Consider the following 14309-nt stretch of genomic DNA (forward strand, 5'->3'; position numbering starts at 1 on the left):
CGAGCACAGTCCCGTGGAGTGTGGGATTGGCTGCAAAGTAGACCCGGGGAGAACGGAAAAACTCTCTTTGTGAGCGCCAGGCCCTGAAAAGGGCCCGGCTTTGGTGACGAGGCAGGAATCGTCCCTTTCTGACTGATCAGAGACATGGCTGTGAAGGTCGGGCCTGATGTTGTTCTCCCTGGGTTCTTCCCATCAGTGTCACTTCTTGCGAGAAGGTTGCTGACGGGGTGAAGGTTTCCCTCTCGACATCCGCTTCCTGGTTGCCGCCTGTGCTGGGGGCACAGGAACCGGTGCCGATGTCGAAGGGGTCCTGGGCTGCTGGGAAGAGACGTCACGTGAGATCTCTGAGGCTTCTGGGCGGCCGAGTCGCGGCGCAGTAAATGTGGCTAATCGCCTCTGTCTGCTTCTTCACCGTCGAGAACTGCTGAGTGAAGTCCTAGACGGTGTCCCCAAACAGCCCCCCCTTCTTGATGGCTGCATCGAGAAAGCGGACTTTCTCGGTGTCACTCATCTGCACAAGGTTCAGCTAGAGGGGTCTTTCCTGGACCACTAGCGTGGACATTGTCCGACCCAGGCCCCGTGCCGTCACTTTGGTCGTCCGTAGAGCAAGGTCATGGGCGGTACGGAGATCCTGTATTATACCCAGGTCGGCCTTACCCTCGTGGAGCTCTCCTAATGCCTTGTCCTGGTGGACCTCCAGGATGGCCATGGCGTGAAGAGAGGAGGCAGCCTGGCCCGCAGCAGCGTAAGCCTTCGACACCATTGATGCCTAAGTCTTACACGCTTTGAAGGTGGCGTGGCCGATTCCTCCAGGTGGCAGCCGTCTGCGGGCACAGGTGCACCGCAACCGCACGTTTCACCTGGGGGATTTCGACGTAGCCTTTGGCTGCCCCACCATCGAGGGAAGTGAGGGAGCTGGTTTAACTGGAGCGAGCCGTGAGTGGAGCGCTCAAAGTCTTACACAGCTCCTCATGCACCTCCGGGAAGAATGGCACCGAATGGCACCGACCCCAGGAACCACGTATCCAGCCGCGAGCGTTGGGGAGGAGGCAGTGCTGTGCACTGCAACCCAATACTCGTGGCTGCCCGGGTTAGCATGGCTGACATCTCCACCTCTGCTTCCTTCTGAGCTCGACCCCCCTTGGGAGGGAGCTTGAAGTCTTCAGAGTCGGATGCCAGCAAGTCTCCCTCCGATGCTGCGAGCGACATCTCATCTTCGTCACGCTTCGTTTCCGAATGCGTGCCTGAGGATCCGGGCGGTTTGTCACCGCCGGTTGGGGAACGGTCAGAAGAGCGAGTCGGGGTGCGAGCGGCCCTTGAGCACTTAGCTGGCGGGTTTACACTCGCAGAGGTCCCCATAACACTAACGCTGCTAACACTGGCGGACATCGGTGCCTTAGCCACCAACAGTCACAGGCTGGGTAGCAGACGAAATGGTGGCTGGTTCCCGGAGGAAGACAGCCACCCGTGACCGCAACTTCTGGATGACCATCTGCCCGCAGTGCGGGCAAGATGTGTCAACGAAAGCTGCTTCAGCGTGCTGGACGCCCAGACACCTGATGCAGGTATTGTGTCCGTCCCCCTCCTCGATGAGGGTGCCGCACCCAAGAGAACAGCGGGACATGCCGCGCTGGAGAAAAGGACTTTTGCTCAGTCCTGAAAATGACTTTTTAGAAAAATCTCGAACACCTCTGGAACTGCCGAGACGCCCAGGGAAGGTCGCTGCAGCTTGGGACGCTGCTTTACGTCGTAGATCCGGCAATGTCGTTTTTAAAGTATTAAGCTTGTTTGTAATCATGAGCGATGGCTCTGAAGAACAAAAGATAAATTAATGCTGCACGCCGTCTTCGTTTTGTACCGGATATCCGGGGGCGGAGACTGGCATGCAAATTTCATTAGCCAAATTTCATTGGACTCTTCTATAGTAGTCAAAGTTGATTGGTTCTCAAGGGCGAACCCCATCTGTCGACTCGACACAACGTCGAGAGACCGACAGAAAGGGAATCTTGGTTCTTCTGGAGGAACGTTATTTTAATAAGCTTTTACATTAATAAGCATTTTAAATGTGGGGTCAAATAAGCAAGTAAAGTGAAAGCGTAAAATTTACGTCAAATAAAGCCTCAAACTGACGTAAAAATACAGGTGAAAAATGCAAAAGCCTGTGATATTATATAAGTCCAGTGGTGTAGTCCTAACAAAAAAGTGGTGTACTATACTATACAACGATAACCTCAACCACACATGGCCAAAAGACAGGGGTCAGTGTGTTTGTTAGATTTGTTTTTCTAGTAATATATTACAATTATTTCAGTCAAATATGTATGCATTATTCTTCGCTTATGCTTTAAATATGAAGTTATAGAGTTGGAAAAAAATAAGGTGGGAAAAACAGGTCTATGCCAGTACTGTCGACCACAATACAATATTTTTTACAAAGCATCATATCTTTGAAACACATCACATATACAAGAATACCTATAAACATATGCAAGATTCTACAGAATAGAGATGTAACTTTGTCATCACTGCGATCTCTGTGTTAATACTTGTTAATAATTTAAGGGAAAGATATTAATGTATGAAGTTAAGGTTGTGGTAAAAACAGACGTCATTATTTTAAATGTAGAATAAACGTAACAAGTAGGTTCACAATGACTTTAATGGGAACGAGGATACATAGAAAATGTAAGGATTCTGACTTCAAACAGTAGGGCTATGTAAGTGCTTTGTTTCATTTCATCATGTGTCATTTAAAGAAAGCTAGTATTAAAAGTTGTGACCGATACCAAAGATGCGATTGCGATGCACTGCAATATCGTAAAGAGATAAAGCAGCGCAAGAGAACCCGTGAATTCAGCGTCAATGCCAGATGAGAGGAGCCATTGCCGCCCTTTAAACCAGCTTTGACTAAAAGTGAGCAGTTTTATCAATATTAGCTGACGGCTTCAGCGGGACTCTTTCAGTCATTGATGGGATGAGCGCCTCGCAGGCGAGTTGCCAACACTGAAGATGATGCGCTTGGCGTGGCTGTCGGAGGTGGGGCCGCAAGATTTTTTTTTTTTTTTCTAAAGAAATGCACCAATTGTATGAATGAATTGTGAATGCGATAAGGTTAATGGGAAAGCAACTACAAAAGCAGCTTGGAGACGTTAAGCAGGAGAACAAGTGGGTATACGCTAATATAGATCTTTAGAAGTCGTAATACGCAAACAGCGCTGTGTAAAAAGTAAGCATACGGCGTATGCGTGCGTATGGCCCCGACTACACCACTGTATAAGTCCCATGCGAATTGGCATCTCTGTGATTTCATATATAATTCTTCAAGGTTTTATCCAACATTTGCGAATAATGGAGGCTGTTTTGAAATGTTTTTATATGATTTCCGGTGCTCGGTCATATCCATAACTTTTATTTATCATGGAAACTCTCCTATCAATTGCGCATCTCAAATGCTGACAGGTCCCACTGCGCAAAGACACGTCTAAACGGCGTCTTTTGTATGTAATTTTTGCACGTCCAATTTGGGTTACCCGCAGGTGCGAACTGTGATGCCAGATGACGTCTTTTTTTCAACGTCTACTGAACGCCCAGTAATGACGTACACAGGACCTCTATATATGGTCTAGATATAGTCCAAATGTGGTTGTTGTGGACGTGTTTTTAACATAAATTTCAAACTTATTTTAGAGGCATAAACAAAGCTACAGGAAGTTACCTGGTACAAGAAACAGGTCCTCCACCTTCTTGAAACATATGACTACTCATACACAGAGGTTTACAAAAAAAACAATTCAATCACCACTCATTTATTTAAATCTTTATTTAACTGGTACTGTTAACTTAGGCCTGTACCACAACAACAAATATACAACAATAATAATATAAAACAAAACAAGTGCTAAACTGAAAGTGTTTTGACAAAAAAAAGCCAACCATAAGCAACACACACAGGGAAGACAATTTATAAAATATGTGTAAACAGGAATAATTATTTATTGTGGTGAATGTCACAGTTTTGAGTGACTGCTGTTTGTCCTCCACTTCTCTGCGGTGCATGCTTCAGATGCTCTGAAGTGTGCACCCTTATGAAGTCCTCTGTGGCTGTGAAATCAAATTTCATGACTCCATCTGCAAGTAGAGAAAGACAAATGATTAGGCATGTGGATGGCAATCTTGTCATGTCAAGTCAAGTTAGCATTGTATTTTAAATCTCATCAGGGGAGGAAATGTTTTGTCCAAATAAGTCATTAACAGATTGGCAGGAGCTAATTATCTTTCCTTGGTCAACATGAAATAGAGGCTTACGTGTAATGGCTCTATAAATATTTGTCTTCTCCAAAGACGTCTTTCCCTTTTTGACCTTTCTCTTCATATTGAATTGAGCCATCATGGAGTTTGTGAAGAGCCTAAAGAAAAAGAATTGTTTTTTTATTGAAAAATGTACCAAGAGGTACACAAGGGTTACATAAAAAAAGGCAAACACCCAAAAAAGTTTTTTTTCACGCTTAGAAAATCCCAAAGCACCCTTACATCTCACACATTTCATACTGTATGTAGTAACCTACCTGTCAAGAACTTTGTGGACACAGTCCTTGGTGTTCTTCCCTCCTACTCTTGCAATTTGCAGCACCTGTTGGAATAAGTCCATTAAGTTTACTGACACTCCCCAGAGGAACCTAACAGTGTATGAGTATCCATTACTTCCAGACTTGTGAAATTACCAGGGTATCAAAGGCTTGTGCATCACAGAGGCGTTGCTCCTCTCTCTCGAAATCCTCTATGGTCTCTATCCGCTCAATGTGTACTGCTGAAGAGGCAGGCTGTGCTCGTTTATGGCAATTGCGGAGGTCAACCAGCATGCCTAAGACCTTTTTATGGAAAACTGAAATAAACATTTATGATTACAATGGTTAGCTCAAATTAGAATAGCAAGGCTAGCTAGCTGGTACACAAATGTCTTTGTAAGCAGCTTCAGTCTTTTTATAAATACAGTAGAGTGTAGGAGAAAGAAAAAAGTTCAAACAAATTTTATCTCTAATGATAGAAACCACCATACAATTGACAGTAGAAAAACAAGCCATTGCTATAATTGAAAAGCAGTTTGTGTGGACAGAGAGATCAGTAAAGGGAGAGGGAAATTTGTCCTAATAAAACTCTCTATCTTGCTCATGAGTGTCCTGTTGTCTCACACTGCCAATAAATCAATACCTACCATCCCAAGGCAATGGGAATGTCCATCTTCCATTCTCGGTCATTGCATCTGCACCACAGAAAGTCTGTTTTAGAAATTACCATATGACAAAACTTTCAACAGATTTGTGCCGTTTCAAATGAGAAATAATAAATCAGTAATATTGTAACGATTAGTGGTGCATCGTTACTACTTACTGAATTGCAAAGTGCTTTGACAACTCTTTAGACAACTCACCATGCCTTGGCCTGTCATAAGGGGGGCTGGTGAGATCACTGTGCCCTGATCTTCCATCATGTCTTGACCTGGCGGGGGGCCTGGAGACATTACTACTGGATCTGGCATCACTACTGGATCTGGCATCACTACTGGATCTGGCATCACTACTGGATCTGGCATCACTACTGGATCTGGCATCACTACGGGATCTGGCATCACTACGGGATCTGGCATCACTACGGGATCTGGCATCACTACTGGATCTGGCATCACTACGGGATGTGGCATCACTACGGGATGTGGCATCACCACGGGATGTGGCATCACCACGGGATGTGGCATCACCACGGGATCTGGCTCTGGATCTGTACAAAGTGTGATGAGATTAATACTCACTGGGTTTCGACAGGTCTCTGTGAAGAGGTGCAGTGCTTTCATCTTGAGATCCTGAAAAATAACCTTCAAAGATGCAAATTTATTGAAATTAAACAAAAAGCTGAACATTAGTTGAGATGGATCCTTACTGGGTGTCGATATTTCCCTTCCCCCATTGGCACGTTCCACCAGCCCAGACAAGTCTGAAACATGTGATTAAGCCTGTAACTAATGTCTTGTGTGTAAAAACATCATTACCACACTTGATTCTCAAGCAGTGAGTAACACTTTGCCATCAATATAATTTTGAAATTGTTGGTGCATTGGACTAAGTGAATACTCACTGGACATTTCCCTACACCAAGATCCTGCAGCTTCCGCAAAGCCATCTGAGGGTTGATTTACAGAGTCTGAAACACATGAAACAGCCTGTAACTATAATGTTGTGAATGCTTAAGTCATTCCCATACCTAATTATTATGCAGTAAAAAAAAAACTACCGGTGTTGAATGAACTTTAAATTTGTGCAATGGAATGGTTCATGAAAGTGGAGACGTAAATACTCACAAGGAGTGGACATTTCACCGCCCCGAGAGCTGTCGGCACGCTCAGCTTGGACAGACATGGCTTCATGTTCAGAGGCTGAAACACATGAATCAGCCTGTAACTATCACGTAGTGTATCCACTACACATTACCTTTCTTCATAAGCTTTCATCAGTACTCACAAGCGATGTGAAACATGTTGGGGTCATGAATTGGCTGCAGCTTCCTTGGTGCAGTAGGGTAGTTGGGTACCTTGACACTGTAATGAAGCACTTGCATCTTGAGGATCCATGAGCATCTTTATTGAAACCAAGGTCGTACAAGCAGAGTCAATCACCAGCAAACACAATATCAAAGGCAAGACAGTTCGTAATCCAATGGCAGGCATAGGTCGGGGCAGGCAGCAGACAATCGTGAATCCAGTGGCAGGCGTAAGTCGAGGCAGGCGGCAAACAATCGAGTATTCCAGTAACCAGGGATCAGAGTCCAGAGACAGGCAGCAAACAGACACGAACGGTAAAGGCAGTCCAAGGGTAATTCACAGAAAGGCAGATAATAGGAGATAGCTCAGAAATGTTAACCGGGGCAAAACAAGACTTCGCAAAGATCCAAGGAGTGTACATGACTTAAATAGCTCCCACAATGAAGTTCAGGTGTGCAAGTAATCAGTAACAGGCATGTGGGAATTGAAGTCCAAATAAGTTCAATATAAGTTCGTGACAGAGCCCCCCCTGCGAGCGGCTCCTGACGCGAGGAGGCAAATGTGGTCCACGTGGTCGGGGTGCCGGTCTCTCCGGATGCACTCTGTGAAACTCCGCAATGAGAGTGGGATCAAGGATATCTACCTCATTAACCCAAGAACGCTCCTCCGGCCCATACCCCTCCCAATCCACCAGATATTGTAGGATTCTTCCCCGGCGCCTGGAATCGAGAAGGTCGTGAACCTGATACGCCTCCTCGCCGTCCACTAGGATGGGTGGGGGACCCCGAACACCAGTCTGCTCCTCCTCTCCCGCTCTCGGACCACCAGCGGGTTTCAGGAGTGAGACATGAAACGTAGGAGAGATCCGATAATTAGATGGCAATTCAAGACGAAAAGAAACTGGTGTAATTTGTCTGATAATTTTGAAAGGACCCACATACCTGGGACTGAGTTTCTTGCACGGCAACCTGAGACGAATATCTCTAGTGGAGAGCCAGACCCATTGACCTGGAGTATATACTGGATTGGGACGGCGATGACGATCGGCCTGCATTTTCTGTCTCCTGACAGCACGAAGAAGGTGTGTATGAGCATGATTCCAGATCTCCTCACTTCTCTGAAGCCAGCTATTAACAGCAGGTAACTCTGTGGGATCCCCAGACCACGAAAAGAACGGGGGTTGAAAACCCAGTATACATTTGAATGGCGTCAGTCCTGTAGAGGGTTTCTGAAGTGAATTCTGTGCGTATTCTGCCCACATAAGGTAACGACTCCAGTCCGTTTGATTCTGTTGACAATACGATCTGAGGAAACGGGTGATCTCTTGATTAAGACGTTCAGTCTGTCCATTAGATTGAGGGTGGTAACCTGAGGTGAGACTGACATTAACATTAAGTTGTTTGAAGAAGTTAGACCACACTCTTGATGTAAACTGGGGACCACGATCTGACACAATGTCTTCAGGGATACCATAAAAACGAAAGACGGAATTACAAATAACCTCTGCTGTTTCCAGTGCAGAAGGCAGTTTGGGAAGGGGAATGAGGCGGCAGGCCTTGGAGAAGCGATCAATAACAGTGAGTATAGTGGTATTACCGTTAGATTCAGGAAGGTCCGTAATGAAGTCAATGGCAATATGAGACCACGGACGGCGAGAAGTGGGTAATGGTTGCAGTAAACCCGCTGGTAGTTGCTTGGAGGATTTGTTTGTGTTACAGGTAATGCATTCGTGAACAAATGTTATGGTATCAGCGCGCATGGTGGACCACCAGAAGCTGTTCTGAAGTAGTTGGTAGGTGGCAGTGATTCCAGGATGACCAGAGATGAGAGAAGAATGTACATGTTGTATTACCCTTTTACGTAGCTCCAGAGGTACAAAGGTCCTGTCATGAGGGCATTCAGGGGGAGTGGGTTCTTGTGCATTGGCCTGTGCCGGCTCGGTCATAATATCCCATTGAATTGGGGCCACGATTATAGATTCAGGCAGAAGATTAGCATTAGACGTGTCAAAAGTGTGACAATCGTGTTGGCGTGACAGGGCATCAGCTTTAGTATTCTTAGTTCCTGGGCGATAGGTCACAGTGAATTCAAAGCGAGTGAAGAAGAGTGCCCACCTAGCCTGTCTGGGGTTCAATCTCTTTCGTTCGCAAATATTCTAGATTCTTATGATCCGTTAAAACAGTGAATGAATGGTTTGCTCCCTCCAGCCAGTGGCGCCACTCCTCCATAGCTGATTTCATAGCCAATAACTCTCTGTTGCCAACATCATAGTTTCGTTCAGCGGGTGTAAGTTTGCGTGAATAGTAAGCACAGGGGAAAAGTTTAGGTGGAGAACCATGGCGTTGCGAGAGAATCGCACCGATGCCTGTGTTTGAAGCATCCACCTCCACAATGAATGGTAATTCTGGATCAGGGTGATGTAGGATGGGAGCGGATGTGAAACGTGATTTCAGTTCTTTGAATGCCTCTATGGCCGTGGGTGACCATACCAGATGGGATGAATTTCTCTTGGTTAATGACGTTAGTGGTGCTGCCACAGCACTGAAGTTTCTTATAAAGCGACGATAAAAGTTAGCAAATCCCAGGAACCGTTGTAATTCCTTTAAAGTAATAGGTTGTGGCCAGTCGAGAACAGCTTTGACCTTCTTTTCATCCATGGCAACACCATCCTGACTGATAACATAACCCAGGAATGACGTGGAGGTCTGGTGAAACTCGCACTTCTCAACTTTTGCATATAATTGATGTTCAATGAGTCGTTGCAAGACCTTCCGAACATGTTGGATGTGTTCTTGGTATGAGTTGGAGAAGATGAGAATGTCATCGATGTATACAATCACAAAGCGGTTGAGAACATCACGAAAGACATCATTAATGAATGACTGAAATACTGAGGGGGCATTAGCTAGACCGAAGGGCATGACCAGGTATTCATAATGTCCCGTACTAGTAGAAAAGGCAGTCTTCCACTCATCTCCTTCTTTGATCCGAATAAGATTTTAAGCGTTTCGAAGGTCTAACTTGGAAAAAAATTTGGCTTGCCGGAGTTGTTCTAAGGCTGGAGGTACTAGAGGTAAAGGGTAACGAAATTTAACTGTGATGTCATTGAGAGATCTGTAATCAATACATGGCCGCAATCCACCATCCTTTTTCTTGACGAAGAAGAAACCAGCAGATGCTGGAGATGTAGATTGTCGAATAAATCCTTTTGAGAGTTCTTCCTTGATGTAACTCTCCATAGCTTCGGATTCTGGTTGTGAGAGGGGAAAGATTCGACCCTTGGGAGTTGTTGAGTGCGGGACTAGGTCTATGGCACAGTCTACTGGTCGATGAGGAGGAAGTTCAGAGGCTTTGGACTTATTGAAGGCCTCCACGAGATCAGCATATTCTGCAGGTAGTAATAGGGGTGCTGTAGATTCAACCTTTACTTTGGCAGACTGAACGGGAAGTGACGAATTGGTTGTGATGCACTTGGATTAACACATAGGATCCCATTGCATGATTCGACATTCCTTCCATGAGATGAGCGGTGTGACGGGCGAAGCAACGACACGCACAAGAAATAGGATATAACCACCCCCGAAGGGTATTTTATTAACAGAAATAATGGTAAAGTAAAGGTGAGAACGTCCAAACTTGCTTCTCCGATCCTCTTCCGGAAGTCTGGTACTCGGGCTGTTCCGGTCCTGTACTTCCGGGTTCTTTGTAAGGCTTCTTTCGGTGTCCTTAAGGATCCGATCCTGAGGGAATACAAAGGGAGAGAGAACTCAGTAGGTTGCCAGTCTTCTGGAGACGTTTCTCACCTTCGTCCTGTTTGCCAGCGGCTTTTGTAGTCGCTGGTCATTTGATGATTGTGACGAGCGGCCGGTGTGCCGCTCTGATTGCCTCCGTCTCCATGGCGACGCTGATAGCGCCAGGGGTGACTCGTCACAGCGGGTTATGTTGACGTAACCAAGGCTAAACCAAGAACAATGTGGTTGTGAGTAGATGTGATGACGTAGAACTGTATAGTCTCAGAGTGCGTAGTCTCGGTTACAAGTTGTAAATCGATGGTGACATGCGCAATCCTTCCATCTCCGAGTGTGCGTCCGTCTAGCGCCTCCACTGACAAATGAGAAGTACAACCAGTTACTGGAAGTTGATGTTGTTGAACAAATTCTTGTGATATGAAATTTCCTGCTGCCCCAGAATCAATTAAGGCTGATGAGACGATCTCTCTGCTCTCTACTTTCAACATTACAGACACTTTCATACAAGAGTTAGAATGATGCAATTGAATGCACAGACTCACCGATGATGTTTTATGTTGAAATGGTCTTGTTGGACATGTTGCTATCAGATGACCCTCCTGACCACAGTAAAGACACAGATGCAAACGTAGTCGGCGATTTCATTCTTCAGGAGTTAGGTGAGTGTAACCAAGCTGCATAGGTTCTGCTCGAGGTGTAGAAAGAGGGCTGAAAGTACTGGATGTCGTCGTTGGAATCGGACGACGTGAACGAATGAGATTGTCAATCTGAATTGCAAGTTCAATGAACTGACCACGTGTTCTTCCCTCGTCTCTGCAGGCTAGTTCAGCTTGAAGTTCCAGGCTAAGCCCTTTCCGAAAAAGTAGTTTTAAAGTGCTCTCCACCCAGTCGGTTTGAGCTGCCAGCGTGCGAAAAGTTAAAGCATACTCAGCGGCTGTGTTCTTTCCCTGGCATAACTCAAGTAGCCGGTCATCTGCACCCTTGCCTCCTTCAGAATGTTCAAAAATCTCTCTGAACCGCAGCAGGAAGTTATCAAATGTAGGAAAAGCTGTACCATCATCCCTCCAGACCGCAGTCACCCATTCCAGAGCTTTGCCCTTGAGAAGTGAACAGACTAGTGCAATCTTACTAGAGTGTGATGGATACATCGCTGGTTGTTGGTTGATAAACAAAGAGCACTGTAATAAAAATCCCTTACATTTACTTGTGTCGCCGTCAAATTTATCAGGCAAAGCCAGGCGAGGGTTGACCGATGGCAGCACTTGAGATAATGTCTGATTAACTTCCTGTGATTGAACGGGTACTGGGTTTGCTGGAGTTAGTCTCAGCGTTTGAAGTGTCCTGACAAGTTCCTCCGTTAGTGTGGTTAGATGAGTCAGCTGATGTTGATGAATAGCGAGTTGGTTTGCCTGGACGGATAATTCTGAAGAAATCTGTTCCATAGCTGCTGGATCGTGGGTTGGCGAAGTCTTATGTAATGAAGCACTTGCATCTTGAGGATCCATGAGCAGCTTTATTGAAACCAAGGTCGTACAAGCAGAGTCAATCACCAGCAAACACAATATCAAAGGCAAGACAGTTCGTAATCCAATGGCAGGCATAGGTTGGGGCAGGCAGCAGACAATCGTGAATCCAGTGGCAGGCGTAAGTCGAGGCAGGCGGCAAACAATCGAGTATTCCAGTAACCAGGGATCAGAGTCCAGATTCCAGAGTCCAGAGACAGGCAGCAAACAGACACGAACGGTAAAGGCAGTCCAAGGGTAATTCACAGAAAGGCAGATAAAAGGAGATAGCTCAGAAATGTTAACCGGGGCAAACAAGACTTCGCAAAGATCGAAGGAGTGTACATGACTTAAATAGCTCCCACAATGAAGTTCAAGTGTGCAAGTAATCAGCAACAGGCATGTGGGAATTGAAGTCCAAATAAGTTCAATATTCTGGGGAGGGAGCCCTCTGGTGGCGAACGGAAGAGTCTGCAGGAACCTCATTCGTGACAGACACCTATACAGAGTTAATAAAGTAAAAATAAGCATATACATCTCCAAAATAAAAGAAAATCGTATTCATTTTGAAACAGGAATTATAAATTCATTATAGAAAGTCATTACCCCTGACGCTTATGGAGGACCAGGAGAGTCATGTGTAAAGTAATAAAGCATTTCATTGTTTAATAACTAATTCTTCAATAAAAATAGGCATTAATCCATTTATTTCTAATTTCATTTTTTAATGGGCAATAAAAAGCGTGATTGTAAAAATAATTATTAAATTAAATATTAATCCATCAATAAATACTTCAATTTAAAAAGGGACTTTTAAAAATCAACATAAAACACGAAATAAATACACCATTTTAAAGCGCATTAATGAATTCCTTTATAAATAGTGGAATTTCAAAATCTATTTAAAAATGCGATTTAAAAAGAGGAATAAATAATTGGATTTACAAATTAAACTAGAAATAAAAGTTTTAATCCGTCATTTAAAAGACTATTTCTTTTAGCATTTGCATTTACATTTCCCCTTTGCATTTCCTTATCCGATTTGCTATTCGATTTGCCAAATCATTTAGCTTTTCCATTTAGCCTCTCTATTTACCATTTCCGTGACACTCTGGGGCCTTGCATGCTCAAACGAGGTAAAACAATGCAAATTAGCCGCGGTGAGACAGATGTAACAAGCTCTCTGATTGGCTAGTTCAGTTTACGTCATGTTCAGGGGTGTGTCAGATGAGCAATGGAGAAGAGAGGATAGTCTGTTGTTCACTACACGTGTAACCAGCGCGTTATCAGCGCCTGCTTATTCTCTAACACAAATCATAGAAAATGAAACTTATTGTTAGAACAGGTTAAAACATTCATACTGCACGTGGAAGCAGCAGTGCTGCGGTCATTTTGGCGCCGAGTCTATTTATGATGCGATGCTTACATGGAGTTAACGTGACACAAGTTACGGTGCTTATGGCCCAAATGCTTATAGATTCACGCGAAATGTAACAGTTTTACCATTAAAGCATGTAACTGATGTCAGCTGTGTTTTAATCCGCCAATATCTACTCTTTATGAAACCGCAAACACACACCATGGTGTGTATTATATGCATATAGTGGATGCAGTGCCGGTGTTACAAATTTTCTGTTACCCGTGATATTTTGTGAACGCAGTAGGCGCTGTTGTCACTGTCGACAATTCTCTACGCAAAGAGCGTAAATTCGGGCGAGGATGCGCTTTTGCTCGTGCGCAGCTTTTTAATCTTGGGCAATAACGCGATTTGTTCTCGTGCACGTTACTGTGAGCGGGCTTTTCGGAAAGTCTGTTAAGAGTGCTGACGTGACGTGAGTGGCTGAACACGCAGATTGAACTGTACAAAGCAGGATCATTTAATTCCTCTACTGATTGCGTTTGGCATTATTGTGATTGCCATGGTAGTTGTTTTATAGCCAACATGTAGGTGTGTGTATGTGTATATATATATATATATATATATATATATATATGTGTGTGTGTGAGTGAGTGCGTATTACCCTTTAGCCAAATAATAGAACAGCAATCGCGACAATCTAAACGTTGTCCATTTAAGAAACATGGACATAAATGAGCTTTGTGTTATACATAAATACATAAATACATGCATTATAGGCTATAAAATGTACATAAGAACGTAATATTATAAAATGATATGTTTATAATGTACAGAGTAACCTTGTAGTACAGCAGCTCACCATATTTCACTATGCACGGTAACAGGCTAAAAAAAGCTTTTACCTTCCCCTGTTTTACACAGAATATCCTTATTGTTCTTCATATTCACTCTTTTGACATGTAATGCCTTCTGTGTCTTATCCTGAAGAGCATTTAGCTGTGATGAGAACAGTGACTGTGGAACAGCAGGTCACCATATATCACAATGCTTACTAACGGCCTAAAATAATCCGTTACCTTCCCCTGTTTTACACAGAATAGCCGTATTGTTCTTCATATTCACTCTTTTGACATGTAATGCCTTCTGTGTCTTATCCTGAAGAGAAT

The 14309-nt window shown here is 44.3% G+C and overlaps 1 protein-coding gene across 3 annotated transcripts in view; it reads left to right on the forward strand.

Annotated features, from left to right (window-relative positions):
* cdh19 (cadherin 19, type 2) overlaps positions 1–14309 on the forward strand; it is a 179394-nt gene that overhangs the window by 127158 nt on the left and 37927 nt on the right. The window lies entirely within an intron of this gene.

This window comes from Triplophysa dalaica, chromosome 23 (assembly GCF_015846415.1).
Source record: "Triplophysa dalaica isolate WHDGS20190420 chromosome 23, ASM1584641v1, whole genome shotgun sequence".
NCBI lineage: Eukaryota > Metazoa > Chordata > Actinopteri > Cypriniformes > Nemacheilidae > Triplophysa > Triplophysa dalaica.